The sequence below is a fragment of the Myodes glareolus genome, chromosome 12, assembly GCF_982192425.1.
Source record: "Myodes glareolus chromosome 12, mMyoGla1.1, whole genome shotgun sequence".
Lineage (NCBI taxonomy): Eukaryota > Metazoa > Chordata > Mammalia > Rodentia > Cricetidae > Myodes > Myodes glareolus.
In genome coordinates, this window is record NC_142037.1 from 35,460,641 (window position 1) to 35,477,717 (window position 17,077).

A 17,077-nucleotide genomic window follows, 5' to 3' on the forward strand; every position below is an offset into this window, starting at 1 on the left:
TCCGGGTCAATAAGAGACTATCTTAGTTGGACAGTAGTGGCCCATACCTTTCTTTAATTCCCAAGAGTCAGAGGCAGGCAAATCTCTAGGATAGCCTTGTCTACAGAGTGAGTTCCAGGAAAGCCAGCCAAGGCTACACAGGAAAACCTGTCTCAAAAAACCAGGTGGCAGGGGCGGGGGGGGGGGATGGAGAGGAGGAGACAGAGAGGGACCCTGTCTTAAACAAAATGTTCACTGTGCTTGAGGAACAACAATACTTGAGATTTTCCTCTGACCTCACATTCATGCACAAACACATGGGTGTATGCACACACACCCACGTGAACATACACACACAGAAGGAGGAGGAAGAAGAAGAAAGGGGAAAAGGAGGGAAAGGAGGGAAGAAAAGAAAATCAGTAAGGAGGACTGGACCAGTGTCTAGCCCTAGGTCTGAGGATCCCATACAAATGCAATGGAGTCAGGTTGACAGGCAGGAGACCTGGTCCCAGGGCCTGAGCGGCCAAATCATGTGACCTCCCTAAAGCCCCACCTCCCCAGCTATGGCAGGGAGAAAGGAAGAAGCTGTTGTGGAAGCTAGGGTTTTGATCATGGACCTTCCCCGCTCCAACAGCCAACGACCTTCATTTAGAAAATGTGGGTTCCATGCTAGATCCAGGGCAGACAGAGAGAGGTGCTACTCTTGTGGAGCTTAACAATCGGGAGGGAGGAAGGTTAATCATCAGATGGTAACAATCAAGTTATAGCAAACTTATGATAGTGTCATGGGGTTGTAAACGGGGCCTGGTTTCCGGCAAGAGCGCAAGAGGGCCAGGCCTTGTGAAAGAAGTGGTGTTTGAAGCTGGAACTGGAATGTGGGGTAGAGATTGATTCAGTGACTCGAGACGGGGGCAGAGAGCTCCTTAGAGCTTCCCCAAGCTGCGGGCAGGAACATGTGTGGCATCTTCCAGAAAACGAAGGGCCAATAAAGTAGCTGGAATGAAGTACGCAAGAAGGACATTGGCCAGATAGGCAGACAAAGGCCAGGCCAGCCCTTACAGCCATGTTACAGTTTGGAGTTAAATCTCTACAAACAGTCAGAAATTATGCAATGATAAGTAACTGGGGAATGACAGGTGACAAAAATCAGATGTGTGAGACAGGTGACAAAAATCAGATTCTGCTTATAAGAATCTCTGAGTAGGCTCCTTGGTGTGCATGGGGAAAGGGTTTTCATCATCCAAGGGCCTTGGATTTTCTTGTATGTTTCTTGGCCTTGCTGCCCAAGGCCTCCTGGAAATGTATCTCTGCTCCTCTCGTGTGTGTATCTCTGCTCCTCTCATGTGCAGCAGAAACCTTAGCTCCTCAGCTGCTTTACCCCCACCCTAGTCCTCTCTACTCCCTTCAGGATCCCCCTCGATCAGTTTCCCTCCAAGATTTAATAAGATGTGGAGACCTTGGCCGAGACATCGCAGCCCTGGTGACTCATGTACAAGATGCTTTGAGATCTCCAGATGAAAGGGACAGGATGAAGCTAGGCATGCCCCGTGATGGCTACAAGGGAGAGGGGCCTCAGCTGAACCTTCACCTTGTGGAACACACTCTTAACTCATTAATTAATTTTCAATTGCTGGGATCTGAGGAACGCGACGGGGCAGGGTACTGAGTCTGTGACTCGGGAGGATGCTGCTGCCCCTTCCCATTTCTAGGTTTAGATCCCTGCCCAAAAGAATGGAAGTAAATTCTTACGTTCTAGCAGCACATCTGATGCCAGCCCAGAGCAAAAGGAACCTCCCGCTCCCTCTACCCCACCAGGCAAGCAGAGCTCATAAGCAGAGCTAAAATAAGAAACAAAAGGAAGTTTCCATTTGCAGTGTCATGGGAGACAGCCACAAAAGGGACTTTTTGGGCTCCATGTTCCCTGGAACTTTCTCTCCATAACCCTTACCATGCCAGGTGCAGAGTGTAATTGGCAGCTCCGATTGGTGCCCAGGACTAGGATAAATAGAAGGTTGGCTTGCTAGAACAACCCCAAATTGAGACATCCTCCCCTCTTCTGCTTTTAATTCCTTGCGGCTAGCGTGTTTATTTTGGGGTAAGGGAAAAAAATCGGATGTTTATCCTTCGAGGAAATTATCATCTTGCTTTTCTTTCCCTTCTTTTCACCCCTCCTTTCTTTCACCCAAGAGTTTTAGGCTCAGAGTTCAGCCCCATGAGGGACCCCTACTCTTGAGGTCCTGAAAAGTGAAAAACACAGCTGGCCCAGGCCCTAGGCTAAAGCCAGTCCTGCCAGAACCACAGGGGAAGGCCGAGAGGTGGAGGGAAAACCTGAAGTCCAGGAGAGCAACCTGTGGGGACGCCCAGTCTTGACTCTGCTTTTTACCTGCAGAACTCTGTGGGCCTCGCACGCCTTTTCACTAACTTCTCCAAAGGAAAACAAAGGCGTGTAAATTGCCAAGAAGTGTACGAGGGGACATAATGTGACCCTTTACACACTAAGGAGAACTGACGTCTTTAAAGGCAAATCATCATTGCTGTCATCGTCGTCATGAGAGGTTCCTACTGAATACTTGCTGCATACCATACACTACACCAAACACTTTACATGGAACATTTAATCTTCTGTATCCTCCCCTATTCACACTGCCATATTCCCACCCTGATTCACACTGCCATATTCCCCCCATTTTCACTACCATATCCCCACCCTGATTCACACCGCCATATTCCTACCCTGATTCACACTGCCGTATTCCCCCCATTCACACTGCTGTATTCTGCCCATTCACACTGCCGTATTTCCACCCTGATTCACACTGCTGTATTCCCCCCATTTCACACTGCTGTATTCTGCCCATTCACACTGCCATATTCCCACCCTGATTCACACTGCCGTATTCTCCCCTATTCGCACTGCTGTATTCCCACCCTGATTCACTGCCTACTCAGGTCTTCTTCAGACTTGCTCTCTCATCTAATTGATACAACAACCCAACAGTACAGGTAGTAGCAGACTCATTTTATAGACGAGGAAACAGAGCCCTACTCTCTTGATTCATAAAAAAGCAATGGCAGAATATTATATTCCCTTAAAGCCTCTCACCACAGTATCCAGAGGGAAAGAGAACTCTAATTTTACTCTCTGGGCAATATAAAATAAAGTCTGGGTCTTTGATTCAGTCAAGGGGTTGGCTGGGCCAAAGAAAAAAGGCTGTTAGCCCTCCCGGACCTTTGTGGAGAAGGCTAGGGTCTCAGAGTGCTCAAGGCAGAGAGGCTGACAGAGCCGAAGACCATGTCACCACTCCCTACCTGTCAGAGGCCACGATTTTACCTCTTCACCATCGATTAAGTGATCTCTCTTCTGTATTTCTGCGCACACACACTCACACTCACACACACACACACACACACACACACACACACACCTGTGTGATGGCTACTTCTAGAAAGGTAGACAAGTGGAAAAGGAGGGAAAGTCACCTAAGAGGTCTCAAGAATAGTAGAAATGATAGTGCGGGTAGTGATGGTGGTGAAGGTGATGGTGGTGATGGTGTTGATGACGGTGGTGATGGTGGCCATGTGTCTAGGTATTAGGGCTAAGTAGCCACAAAATAGAAAGCCCAGTCCATCTACCCACCCCAAATTCACATGGATGTCGGCCACATGGCAATCTAGTGACCTTAAGCAGACTAACTGCTTCAGACCTCCGCTTCAGATGCAATAAAGAATATAACAAAAGGGGTGTGGGGAGTAAAAGATTTCTTTCTAGGATGGGCTAAACGGGATAGCAGGGCAGATACTGGAACGAAGTATCTGACATGCAGGCTGTTTCAACAAATACATGGTTTCCTCTTCTTCTTCTTCCCTGCCTCCACTTCACCTGCTCTTCCCAGCTCAGCTGAACCAAGCAATGAGGCTCAGGCCAAGGAGCCACCTCCTATCAGACCCATAAGAGCCTCAGCAGCCCGGGAAGAGGGCCAACTAGCTTAGGAGCTTGAGCCCCAGCCCAACATCCCCCTCCCAAACTAAGAAAGCACTGGGAGGCTTGGATCAGGAAAGACACCCAGTTCCTTAGCAACTAGCAAGTATTCCTCTGTAAAGATAAAGACCCTTCACTCAGAATACTCCCCAGCCTCTCCAGGTGTCTGATCCACTTTGAAGGAATGAGGAGTGTTAGAGCCACCCGCCTCTAGGACCTTAGTCAGCTTAGTAGTACCTGGGACAATTCCAGAACACATTTCCTCCTTCTGGAAATTAACTTTTACCTCTGCCTCCCTCCACCCCCCCCCAGTAACTGCTAAGAAACACACGAGGTATGTATCTGTACACACACATGCATGTACACATGTGTGCGCCCTGAACCCATCAAAGAATCAGGACTAAATGGGAATGGAGACGGGCACAGCCGCATACGTTCTGTTGTAAAGGAGCTGCTGGTGGGTCGTTCATCTCTGCCATTCACTGCTCTGCTGGGCAAGTCAGCCACCCTCTCTCGACCTCAGCTTCTTCATCTATCCAGTGTGTCACTCTGTAAGGCCCCCTCCACCTCCATATTCTATAACTCTGTAAAACGGTTATTTTTGGAACGCAGTGGAGAACGCTCCACAACACGGTAGAATGAGCATTTCCATGATTAAGAATGAAAAAGAGCCAAGTGCATGTAGCTACAGAGGCTGGAAGATCCTAGTAGGGTGCTTGGATAAAAATGAGCTCACTGATGTTGGGAGCTGATGACCCCGGGGTCTCCTATAGGCAACATCTATTTCAGATGCAAGCTAGACAAAACCCAAGCAGGGGGACCATCATATTCATTCCAGGGGACCCAAGGGAACACACGGAATCATGAACTAGAATCCTAAGTCAGGAGCAATGGGTTAAAAGGAAAGAGACAGAGGCCATCAGAAAGGGACCCAGTTGCCCTGGGTTCCCACTTTCACGTCCAGTCTCATGATGAAAGCAGGTAAGCACACTTGCTGTAGGGCCTGAGTAGCAGCCTGTGAGCCTATATGCTCTCTGCTTCCCCAGACCCCCTCCCACCCACAGGAACAGAGACAGTCTTGCACGTGTCCTAGGGAAATCCATGATGTGTGGATGGATGGCAAAGTCATTGCCCTAGCCCAGCTGTGTGATTGGGAAGCCTATCAAGAGTTGGGTCTCAAAAGAGAGCAGTCAGAAGACAAACTCACAAGAGAGGGACATGCACACTGGGAGGGGATGCTCTGGTCTATAGGGGTGGGAAAAAAGGCTTGAGAAGATAGGGTGGAGATCAAGGCATCTATGAGCATCAGTAGTAGCTCATCCTTGGCTGGTGCTACAACAGGCTTAGTACAGTTTGTCAGCCTGCCCTCCAAGCCTGGCTACACACAGAAATAACATCTACAGCAGCATCTACAACCTTGCTAACACGGTGACCCCCTAATACAGTCCCTTGTGTTATGGTGACCCCTAACCATATATATATATATATATATATATATATATATATATATATATATATATATATATATATGTTTTCGTTGCCACTTCATAACTGTAATTTTTGCTACTGTTATGAATCATAATGTAAATATCTGATAGGTGGGATATCTGATTTGCGACCCACAGGTTGAGAACCAGTGATCTACAGCCTACCTCTGCCCACAGGGACACTGGCCACAGCTGCCAGCAAACCAAGCGTCTTCTGGCTTCCTGACAGCCATGCCCCGCCCATCCACACATACATAAGCACGAACATCCACATTCACAACACGCCTCGACTGGATGCAACCTGCGCACACATACCGTCAACACAGCAACCCACACAGAATCACACGGTACACGCACCCGGTAGACACTACGGAGCATCAACTCTGCCAACCTCTTCCTAGACATCCCAGACGGGTTGCCTTTGTGATGACACTGTTGAACCTCAGCATACTCTCCCTCACAGCCTGATCACACATCAGCCCACCATGAACACAGAGGAGACGGAGGACCAGACATGACCTAACCACAAATCTCCCTTTGCAATCACCTGCTGCTGCAAGTGGGGTTTTGATGACAGCAGTGCAGGTTTCTTGTGTGTGACTGGGGGAAGGAAGGTGGGGGAGGCGCTCGCAGAAAGGAACCAGGCCTTCCCTTCAAGTTCACGAGGAAGGCATCCAGATGCATGCCCATCCTTCCAGCAGCCCTACCTCTGGCCCCTTGCCCGTGTACTGCCCAGCCAGGGAAAGGAGAAGCCAAAAGTGGCCAGACTGAGTTGCTAAATTGGACCTTGGCAGAGAAGGGGAAACGCGTCAGTTCCCTGGGGAAGTGGCCTAGCCCAGGGTGGCCACAGGCCCCTCGGCTTCTAGTCCGATGGAACAAAAGTTGCTCAAATAGATCTAATGCTTTGTTTTTGAGCCTAAAATACCCTGTGGTGGCAGCCGGAAGTGTGACCACGGGAGGGAAGTAGGGCAATGGGGAAGCATTTGTCTGAGTTTCCATCATGGCCACTTTTTCTTTCATTTGAGGTCTAGAGGAAGTTTCTCCACCTTCACCCCCCCCCCAATTTTTTTTTTAAAAAAAAACAGTTTGTGCAAGAGGGAAGTGTGAGCCCAAGATTTGGGGCTTGGGCACCCAAAGCCACCCTCCCCCTCCAGCCTAAGAAAGACTATTAAAATGACCCTGTGCTCACAACACTGTCAGATAGCCATCTGGTGGTAGAGCAAGAAGCTAATCCAGAGGAAGAGGGTTGACACCTGGGGCAGGGACCAAGTGACAACTGCTTTCAAGATCTGACTGTCCCTAACATACTTTGGTGTGATTTTTTTTTAATTGTGTGTGCACGCACACATGCACGCTGTGGTGCCTAGGAGCAGGGACAACTTTCAGCGTCAGTTCACTCAGGATCAAGCTCAGGCTGCTCAGCTTAGCAGCAGGCATCCCACCTGATGAGCCAACTCACTAGCGCCTGGCAAGATTAAAAAATCGCATGGAATTTTTCAGAGCATCTAGTGAGCCAAGACATAACTGCACCAAAACGCTGATCAATATATTGGAAATCGGTACTTTGATAGGTAAGCCAGCAGATCAACCCAGACCTCCAAAGGCAAGGATCAAAGAGTAACTGCCAGGATAGGCCTCACCACTGTACACCCCCTCTTCCTAATTGATTTTTTATCCATACTCCTTGCCACCCAACCACCTGTGTTTGTTTACTCTCTCTACGCCCACCCTGAAGCTTCATAGGACCGGCATTTCTCCACTGCAAAGACCGAATCTACTTCCATCAATGCCTTAGCCCAGTGTGTGATGGTGCAGTGGGTACGCAGTAAATAATAGCCAAATGTTGGGGGTAGGGTGGGGAGATGATGGGAGACAGGCATTAAACTGTTCTATTATTCCCTGAAAACTTGTTAATTCAAAAAAAGCGGGGAAAGGGCTACTAGACACCCACCTGCCAGGTACATGGGGATGGTATTGGGGCCAGGAAGAGATAGGGGAGCAGAAGTTACTCTGCTGCCCTTGTGGAGCACTGTTGAAAAGGCACATTTATCAAGGGACCTCACAAATTGGGGTGGGGGGTAGGAAAGCGCCTGGGCAAAGCATCCCTACAACATTCCTGCCAAGGAGGCTAACTGAGGTGTAACCCATCCCTTGTTCTCCTGTGGGTGATATTCAGTAGAGCAGAAACTGGCTGTATGCCCTCCATGTGAGCACCTGGCGGGTGGGAGAGGGTGAAGATGGCGTCCCTGAGACCGCACATAGCCTGCAAGTATTGCCCTGAGTACCCGGACAACTGGGTTTGAACTGGTCACAGGAGATGTGGAGTGGCGCCGCTGGCCGGCAGCAGGGGACCGACGAACTCAGACAGCAGTTCAGAGGCTGCTCCCGGCCTCGGTCTCTGGGTGAGATTTACCAGCTTTTAACAACAGCAGGATAATCATGCTAATGAAAAACTCCCTCCGGGCTTGGGGTAGCCAGACTGAGATGAAGAAACCGGGAGGCATTTCGGAGTCGCCCGATGAGTCACTCTGAATGTGCCGGGAGCCCGCCTGCATCTGGGCGCGAAGGACTTCCACGTCCTCTTCCCCTGCGCTCTACAGAGACGGCAGCACGAGTGGGGACTGCAAGGTTCACCATTGGAACATCCGAGGCCGTGCTCTGGGAAACTAGGCACAACCTGGGCCGAATCTCCTGAGGCTGAGCCACCAGCAAACCCAGTAACTCTGCTACCGCCCCTGGCGAGGCCTGTGTAGGTCTTCGACTTCTTCCAGTCTGTACACGACCTTGACTTCTCCCCCAACTCTCTTCAGGCTGCCAGGTTTTGGAGAGGGCAATGCTCTGATGTGTCCCAAGCTCCCTGAAGATCCCAACTGTGCTGGGGCTCCATTCCTCTTTCCTATAGACTTTCCACCAGTGCCTCAGTTTCCCTGAGTAGCATGTAGCTCAGGGTTCCCTACACCCCACCCTGCCCCCGGGTGGTGGGAGCATTAATTACAGTTTGTTCCTGGCTTTGAAGATGAAAATGCCAAGGATCATTACCTCTCAATTAACGGGGTTATTACCTCTTGAGATTGTGTCCGATGACTCCTACCCCCACCCCACCCCTGCCCCCAACTTTGGATCCGTAGTGGTTCCCTGTTGTACTGCTTCTGGGTCCCCCACCTTTCCTGGTTTCACACTGGTAATTAGTCCCCCCCCTTCAAAATTAGGACTGGCAGAATATTTAGCATATTCTATCTTGAACGATAATTTATGGCGTCTCTGATGAGGTGGTTGGTGTGGATAGGAGGGATGGAGTTACAGGCAGTTGTGAGCTCACACTTCTAATCACAGTGCTCAGTAGTAGTGAGCAGAGGCAGGAGGATTAAGAGTTCAAGTCTAACTTAGGCTACACAGTGAGGCCCTGCCTCAAGCCCTCTCCTCCCAAAGACTTATTTATTTCCGTGGTGATCACCAGTCCTACAAAGGCATGAAACCCACGCCTAAGCTGCTCAGAGAGCAGGGCACTGATCCCACCCAGAGTTCTGAGCTCTAGAGAATCATTAACTGCTTCCCTAAACCCGCTTGACTGGATGCATGGGGGGCGGAGGCAAAGATGTGCTTCCCAATCCTCTCTGGGATGGAAGAAACCAAAGGGATAACAGTTTGGGGCTGAGGCCTGAGACCAGGGCTCCAAGCCTACAACCTCCTCTAAAACCTCGAGTTTTCCTCATGAGGGTTCTAAAGGGAAAGAGTCAGTACCCGCCTTGGAACACAGCCTGTCCCGCAAAAGCAGGTGTTCTGCCAGCCAGGGAGTTAAGAGCTTCCCCATGGCCCCTCCCACTTTCTTCTCTCTCTCTCTCTCTCTCTCTCTCTCTCTCTCTCTCTCTTTCTCTTCTCCCCAGCTGCGTTCTCCACTGCCCCTCACACACACACACACACACACACACACACACCTTTTCTGCTTCATTTCGAATCATGAAGTTCCTCTTTCCAAAAAGCGCCATCCCCTGAGAGCCCTCTCTGCAGTGACACCATCCTTCTCAACTGAAAAGGGGTTACCCCACAGCGGGTCCCAGGGGAGAAGAGGCAGGCCCTTAGAGCACATGACTCCGTTTACCTTCTATGAGCACCTGAGCTAAGACAGCCAAGTTCCCATTACAAGCCCTCATCCCCAGACCCACTCACACACCCAATACACACACCCCACCCTTGCCCCCAAGAACTCAGCCCCTCCTTCTAGAACCTTTAACTGTAACTAGGAACTTCAATACATTCCTCCCACACCTGCCTACAATAGTCAGAAACCCAGAGAGCTGAGAAAGGGGACTTGGTTCATTAATTCTCTTTCCCTCTCCCCTCACTAGGCCCCAGCATTAGAAATTCATTCAGAAACCCATGAGTTGACAAAACTTGGAGCTGAAATTAAGAGAAAAGGAGGGTTGTCCAATGCTCGTGAAGCCCATGAATAAGATTGATCAAAGTCATACACAGGTAGTTTACCAAGAAAATCAGAACTCTTGATTCCCAGACCAGAGTTAGTGTCTGACATTTACCTACGATGTACACTTTTCTCAGTTCTGCCTGTTAATATTTCCCTTCTCTCCCTGACCCAGCTCAGTCCTGAATGCTCAGCCTCTGAATTACCCATGACAATTAATTAGTTCTATAGACTCACTCAGGTCTTGGGAGAGATCTAGGATAAACCACCTTGGGAATTTAGTGGCTACTCCCACGCTCCCAGCAAGTGGTACTCTATAACAAAACATTTTCTCTTTGGTTATCAGTCACCCTGAAATTACCTAAAGTGTGATCCCAAATATTCCGTTTCAGCATGATGAGAATAAGTTCATTTGAATTTAGACCAACAGATTTTTTAAAAGTATGTCTGGCTGGGAAAATGACTCCATTGATAAAATACCTGCCAAAGAAAACGAGAGGATTTGAGATCCCTAGAACTATGTAACAAGCTGGGCATGGCCAAGGAACCCTGGCAGATCCCTGAAGCCCATTGGCCAGTCTAGCCAAATCAATAAGCTGCAGAGAAACTCTAAAGGTAAAAGGACTGGAAAGATGGTTCAGCAGTGTATGGCTCTAGCAGAGGGCCTGGACTTGTTCCCCAGCGTCCATGTGGCTTAAAATCACCTGCAGCTCCAATTTCCAGGGATATATTTTCTTTTGATCTCCAAGGATACTTGCAGGAGCATGGTGAATACAAATTCACACAGATGCATGCGCGCCTGCGCGTACACACACACACCACTCACACACACGCAGAGAAACAGAGACAGACGGATGGACAAACAGATGGAGACAGAAAGAGACAGAGGGGCAGAGAGAGGGAGAGAAATCTTTTAAAAAATAAAGGTTGGAAGCAGTTGCGAAAAGACACTTCAGCTCAACCCTCCATATGCACGCACACACATACGCACAGGTACACACATAGGTGCACATACCAAATACATACAAATTTAAAAATACACACAAGTGAAGTATGTGATTATCCTTGAAGAGGATCCTGTGGCCATTGAAACAGCTTTAGGAAGTAGGGCTTGAGCTCAGAGTAACAGTCTCTCAGGCCTACTACCAGGTCCTGCAGAAGTCCTAAGACGTGCAATGCTACCCCCCTTTACTGGCCCCGGGGCTCCTTCTTTACCACCACACTTGGTCCAAAGCATGCTGGGATACTAAAGTCAAGCCTTTTTCTATTCCTCATTCCCCAGATTTTCAGGTTCAGTGAGAGACCTTGTCTTCAAAAAATTAAGATGGAGGAGATGGAGAGGTGCCTCAGTGGTTAATCCTGCTCACCACTCCTTCCAAGGGCCTAGTTCCATTACCAGCACCCATGTGGTGGCTCACAACTGCCTGTAGCTCCATCCATCCTCCGACCCACACCAGTCACCTCATTGCTTCCCTCTGTTGCAGTCACAAAGGGGACAACAGCTCCAGTCAAAAGCATTCTTTTTAGAGTTACATGGTGTGAATTTAAATAGATCAGCCACACAGATCTTCTCTTTTTTTTCTTTTTTTTTTAAATATTTATTTATTATGTATACAATATTCTGTCTGTGTGTATGTCTGCAGGCCAGAAGAGGGCACCAGACCTCATTACAGATGGTTGTGAGCCACCATGTGGTTGCTGGGAATTGAACTCAGGACTTCTCTTAATGGTAAGATAGAAGGAAGACAGTCCTAAAATCTTCCTCACTAGGCTGTTGTAAAAAAAATGAGAGTGGAGAAAGGGCATAGTGGATAAGAGAACTTATTACCACAGAAGGCTGTTTTTTTTTTCCCTAGTACCCACATAGGGGTTAACTCTAGTTCCAAGGAATCTGATCCCCTCTTTTGACCTCCATGGGCACTAGGCACACACACACACACACACACACACACACACACACACACAGAGAGAGAGAGAGAGAGAGAGAGAGAGAGAGAGAGAGAGAGAGAGAGGCAAAACACTTATACACATGAAAAAAAACAAAATCTAAAAAAAAAAGTAGAGAAAACAGTATGTATACAAGGCGTGGGCAAAGTAGGCATCACATATCAACAACCCAACCTTCTAGAGATATAATCACCCAGAAGCCCCTGCAACAAGGTCCTTATAGGCTATCAACAATTTCCTTTTACAAGCTTCCAGAAAAATTGCCCCTAGCTTCTGCTCTGCCCTGGCTGTCATTGCCAAAGAAATGGCAATGACTTCTAAAGATTTCACTAATGAGCAGGAGGACTCCAGTGATCCTCCTGGGTGGCATCCCAAAGTGGAGAACACCTGAAGACCCTCAAGATAACTGGCATTCATAAACAATGCCACCAGGATAGGTCCTCAGCACACATGCTTGGTGTGACTGGAGAAACCCCAAACTCCCATTTCTCATCATTGGGTCTGATGCCCTACAACCAGACTTCCATTCTAGAAGCATTAGTGAGTACCTCCATGTTTCAGGTGTCATTCTGAGTATTGTGCTTAATATCTTCAGGTTATATTAGTAACTCTTAATAAATGGTTTTTTTCTCCAAAGCCACCTGTGACGACAGCACACATTGATAATCCCAACACTCGGGAGGCAAAGGCAAGTAAGGCCAGTTTCAGCTGACTTCAAAGGGTAATCAAGACACTTGTCGGCACTGTGGCAGTGGTGATGCACGTCTTTAATCCCAGCACTCGGGAGGCAGAGGCAGGCGGATCTCTTGAGTTGAAGGCCAAACTGGGCTACAGAGTGAGTTCTAGGACAGCCAGAGTTCTAGGACAGACAGAGAAACCCTGTCTCGGAAAACAAAACGAAAACAAACAAAGACCCATTTCTGAGAGAGTGAGAGAGACAGAGAGTGGGGAGGAAGAAGCAGAGAGAAAAGGAATAGAGAGATAGCTCAGACAGAAAATTGTGTTGTGTTGCTCACACATAGAGACCTGAGTTCAGTTCTCCAGCACCCATGTAAAATGGACACACAGCTGTGAGGCTGATACTGAGAGACAGGAGGATCCCTGAGGCTCACTGTCCACCCAGTCTTGCCCAATCAGTGAAATCCAGTTTTAATGAGACTCTAGGTCAAAAAAAAAAAAATAAGGTGGAGATCAGCTGAGGGGCACACATTCATGCACACATGAGCATGCACATCAACACGGACACATACATACAATATACACACCAAAAAAGAAGTCGCTGGAAGGCTTGAAATCCAGGGTCTTGATCAGGAGACTCAAGTACCCTTACCACTGAGCCACATCCCCTGTCCTAAGCATTTTCTTTAAAATACAAATTCCCTTGTGACTGGAACAGAGAGAGGCTCAGCGGTTAAGGAATCTGGCTGCTCTTCCAGAGGACCAGAGTTTGATTCCCAGCTCCCATGGGGAGGCTCCCAACGTTCTGTAAACTCCAGTCTCAGGGGACCTGATGGCCTCTTAGGGTCTCTGCACACATACACGCAGGCAAAACACCCATAAAAACAAACAAATGGAAATGAAAATGCCCTCTAAGACCAGAAAAGCATTAATTCATTGCAGGTTGAATTAGTTTTAATGAAGGAAAGGAGAACTCTTGGAAAATAGAAGACTGGTTAATAAAAAAGGGAGAAATAAAATTGAGAGATGCCTGGGACAAAGGACCAAGACAGAATTGTGCCTGTTTCTGCAGTGGGATTCCTGAACCACATCTTCTTTATCCTCACCAAAAACAAAGACACTCATTCCCCCTCCGTGGGAGACAGCAGCCTTGGCTCTTTTATGCAGGGATGGCCTGCCTGCCTTTCACCAGCTCTAGGGGAGGACGCTCTGAACCAGTGCCTACTCGCTCCCTGGCTCCCCAACCACTTCAGGGCTTAGGGTTCAGGTAATTAGGCTCTTGGCAATCTCTCTGGAGCCTGCCAATAAACCTGAAACAAACACCTCAGCCCCTTTCCAGGAGGGAGAAAGGAAACATACCAGGAGGGAGGGACAGTGGAGAAGAGGAAAAACTTTTTTTTCTATGCTGAATTCCACCCCCTGACAACCAGGGAACTATAGTAATCTACAAATCATTACTGCAAACCCCCCAGATCTGCTGCTCCAGATTCCTGGTTATGCCTACTGGCACAGAACCATAGCTTCCACCTAACTATCATCATCCAGGGTGACGGAGGGCATCTGTTGGCACCACAACTTGAATAGAAAGTAGTCATTAAGGGCCTATGTTTGTAAGCTCCTTTCATGGAAAAGAAAAGGCCCCAGAATCGCCCACCCTCTCCTGGGAGCCACAGCCAAAACTGTTGTTGTTGTTGTTGTTGTTTTGAAGACATTCCTAGGTGTTACAGAACGATCCAGGCCTAGTGTCACCACCAGCTGTTGACGTCTTAATCCAGGTCTTGGCTCCTGCAGAAAGGGGACCATTCCTTAATCATCCCTATATTGGCACAGCTATCAGGCACCCAAACAGTAATTTCCTTTTCTCTGTAAATAAATAGTATTTCTTGCACACACAAGCTGGAAGGGATGGCTTCCTCCATTAGGCACTTCTTATTAACTGCACTTTCTAAATGCATCTCTGGGACACACAAGGAGTGTGTCCATCATGCAGCAGGATGGGGGAGAACATCGTTTAATGGTAATCACTGTTTACTGAGCGCTTGCGAGAGGTCTGGTATAAGTGTATAAGTGCTCTATGAAAACTCTGATTTAATTCTTCCTATGAGGCCTGCAGATAAGAAGCTCAATAGTTTGCCTTGTCACAATGAAAGTCTGCTAAATAAGTGAACTGAAAGCTTCCATTCAATTAGAAGAACTAGTAGTGAGGAGGCTGACAGCCTTTCCAGCGTTGCCTACTGGGCAACAAGGTCCTGGTGCAAGCCAGGCAGCCTGACTATGTGTGTCCTTCTTAGAAGCAACAAACCAGCCTCGAAAGTGTGGCAGGCCATCCTTGGTGCAGCCTTAGCTGACGCTGGAACCGAAAACCTCTGAGAATCCCAAATGCTTCCACCACAGGCCTCTATGGAAAAGGTGCAGGACTCCCAGCTCTTCCTATGGAGAGAGCCCAACAGGTGGAAAGTGGGTGATCTCTGGAGTCCTTGCTAGTTGAACAGTGCCACCGAAGGCCTTCCACTTCCTTCCCGCCACCCCCCTCAGGCTGAGCTCTGCCTCCCGCGGGGAGACATGGGCACTGCAGTCAGTCTTAGACCTGCAGCTTGTTCCAGGGCTGAGAACCTCGGGGCGCGTCCAGGCAGAGAGCAGGAACCCACCGAGACAACCCGTCCCTCCCACCGCAGCCCGACAGCCTCCCCCTTCTCACGCGCAGCAGGAAGCGCTGCAGAGGCGCGCCCAAAGCTTGCGGGTACCCTGGGCGTCCTGTCCCGCCCCAATAGCCTGGCTCTCCAGCTAGAGGCCAGAGCTCCAGGCTAATTTTTCACACACACAACCCCCCCCCCCGCCTCCCTAGGTGACGCTACAGTCTGTGCGGTTCCTTTAAAGGCTGCGGGTTCCGTTCTTCTTCCCTTTTCCACTGGTTGCCAAAATATGCAAATCCGGGGACCGGAATCTGCAGCCAAATAGAGCAGGAGAAGGGGCGCGGCCGGCGCGTCACCGGATCCGCTCCTTGTATGGCTCTTCCCGGCTTGGCCCGCTGCCCCACGACCCTCCCTGCAGCCGCGGAGGCCCCTCCCGCATCCAACCAGGCTCACACCGCCGCCCACGCCCCTGACCGGCCGCTCCCCCCTCCAGGGATGGAGCCGGGGGCGGGAAGCGCTGCATGCCCTGATTCCGGCCGAAGCCCGGGATCGCTGCAGCACGCAGTCTCCTCGCGCCGCGCGGGCGGAGGAGAACCCGGGGGCGCAGTGCCTCTAGAGCACAGGAATGGGTAGCCTGGAGGGAGAGGCAGCGGGGGTGGCAGAGAGGGGGCTCACGGGCGGCGGGAATCCCTCCTTTCCTAAAAGCTAGAGAAGATCCGGGGGAGTCTGGGCCCTTCCCACCCTCTGTTCTCCAAACTAAGGGGAGGAGGGAGGGAGTGAGGCTGTCATCCACCCCCACCACAATGCGCAGCTCGGGACTTCCTCCCACACGTCCCCGGCCCCGCATGGACCTCCCACGGCGTGAGGCCCGGGATCCTCTCTTCCTCCTTGTCAACACTCCTCCTCCCCCTGAGAGATACAAGTTACCCCAACCCCGACTCTCCAGCGGGGGACTCGGGATTCACCGCGCCCACGCGGCCAGTGAGGAGGGAATCCTCCCCCGCCAAAACGGTGTGATTCGGGGTCGCGCCTCCAAGCTCCCTCCCTTTCCTCCCCCTCGCTCTCAGCCAGGCTGCGCGCTTCAGGAGCAGGCCTCGGGGAACACATCACCCACCCCCGGGATCCGCTGTCGCTCGGGGAGGTGACAGCACCCCGGGTCGGCACAGGGGCCGCCCTTGACTGCAAGGCACCCTCAAGCAGCGATGAGGACAGCCCTTTGGGAGACGAGGAGGATAGAGACTAGGGGAGACCGCCGTGGCGGATTAGAAACCGTGGGTTTCTCATCTTCCTGCTGTACTTCAGCCGCAAGCCCTTCGCGGGCTGCAGTAAACAGTTCCTGTGCCCGGGCCTGCTGGGCCCTCCTGCCATCCTGTGGCCAAAGGGGTTTGCATTAGAACCGTTATTGAATTTATCTGGGAATTATTTGGTGCACGTGTTTTCTATCCCCTAAACTTCACTCTTTCCTCTTCTCCACCAAAACCTCATGTCTTCGCCCCAAGTGTGGGACTTCTGCCCCCTGTGCAACCAGCTAGTCAGCTACACATTCCCGGGTCACTTTTGCGCGCAACTGGGAGTCAGCGCCGGGTCAGGAGCCAAGGGAGGGGCCAGGGCTGTGGGCGGTGAATCAGAATGGTGTAGGCAGGAAAGTTCTAGGTACTAGACTAAGGAACCCTGAGACATTGGAATCCCTTCCCCTAAGGGAAGTACGCCCCTTCTCCACCTGAGTCCAGTCCAGGGTAGGGTGTTGAAGGGTAGGGTTGGAATGGAGGAACATGGGTTGAAGCAGTTACCTCCCCCTTTCTTAACAATTCCCAGACTGCTAAGGGACCTGTCGCCTAGAGTATTGAACTCTTTCTTCCTGCTGGGCATGCTGGAGGCCAGTTGCAAACAACTCCACCCCTCACCCCCTAAATGTTGTCTCTAATGCAGATCTCAAATAAAAACCTACATGTTT